Source organism: Amblyomma americanum, chromosome 5 (assembly GCF_052857255.1).
Source record: "Amblyomma americanum isolate KBUSLIRL-KWMA chromosome 5, ASM5285725v1, whole genome shotgun sequence".
Lineage (NCBI taxonomy): Eukaryota > Metazoa > Arthropoda > Arachnida > Ixodida > Ixodidae > Amblyomma > Amblyomma americanum.
Genome location: NC_135501.1, coordinates 27694892 through 27696149, shown reverse-complemented (window position 1 = coordinate 27696149; position 1258 = coordinate 27694892). Strand labels below are relative to the sequence as shown.

General features: G+C 47.6%; 1 pseudogene; it reads left to right on the top strand.

Moving 5' to 3' along the window:
* Positions 1-278: 278 nt before the first annotated feature.
* On the top strand, positions 279-862 carry LOC144133761 (uncharacterized; annotated as a pseudogene).
* The last annotated feature ends 396 nt before the right edge of the window (positions 863-1258 follow it).

Sequence of the window (1258 nt, the reverse complement as noted above, 5' to 3'; positions counted from 1 at the left end):
TTGCAGTTCTGAACCACAGTGTTGGTGCTGCTATGCGTACCCTAGTGAGTCTTCTGCTCCTGGAATCTCAGGCTCTAACCCCAGCTTGGTTTGTAGAATGTGTGTTCCGGTGGTTTACACTAATGACATCAGTGTATATCGGCACTGCATTGACCCCTTTCCAGCAGGATGTGCATAATGAGGCAATGGCTTTTTTCAAGGAACTCATGGAGATTTTCGCACAAGTTTCCATAAAATCCGGCAACGCGAAAGAAATTTTCAAGCCTCAGTAGACATGAAATGACTCAGTAGACCTTATTGAGTTTGTTGAAATAAAAAAAGCAGTTTTGAAGAACGGTGTGAAGGCAGCAGATGACGTCTTGTACTACAGCCTTCTTTACGATGATGCTCCCTTCCTTGATGAGGTGGAAATGAATGCGCTTGTCTATATGTCGGGTACATCACCAAGAGCGTGACCAAGAACTACAAGCTATGCGACAAATGCAAGGAGAGTCTTGAAGCATAGCCTGTAGAGCAAAACGACCAGCTTTTAAAGCTGAAGTCGCATCGTTCGAAGTCGCAACCAAGCCCACTCACTCGTCCTTCACGTCACGTTGTGAGCCTGCTGCAGCATGCCGATGAGGTCTTCCATGAGCATGAGGCCTTAAATGTTTCCCTCTCCTCGCTTACGAATGCTACCTTAGACACGTGCAAACTCGCATTTCCACATTGCCATGATCAGCAATGGCGCCTAACCCTAGCTTTCCTCATGCTGCGGCTACGAATTGCACTACGGAAGCTCAGCAGCAAGGCGAAGACCGCAACGGGGAAATGTGGATCCAAAAGTGTCGGGATGAGAGCGGCTTTGTCTCAATTTAGTTAACATTTTAGTTGACTGCAGTGAGCAGAATTGAGAGCAAACAAAAGGCATTCCAAAATGAACTGCCTGGGATTAATTTAGGCCACCGTCAGACGTTTAACATATGCCGAAATTTTGTCCACGTGGGTGCTTATGTTTCTTGCCTCCATCAGAATGTGAGCGTGAGCTGGTGCCCTGGAGCAGCGCACATGCAGAAGAGAGCAATGAAGAAATAGACGTAGCATCGGCAGATAAAGAATGTTCTAGGCTTCCTTTTGCCGGCCTCACATCTTTAAACATGGCACAGCCATCCAGGGACGCAGAGGGAGGCCCCGTTGATGACCTCTGGAGCAAAATAAATTACATCAGGGTGCAGCTGCACACGTTACTGCAGGCATTGAACGTGAGCAACGATCACGG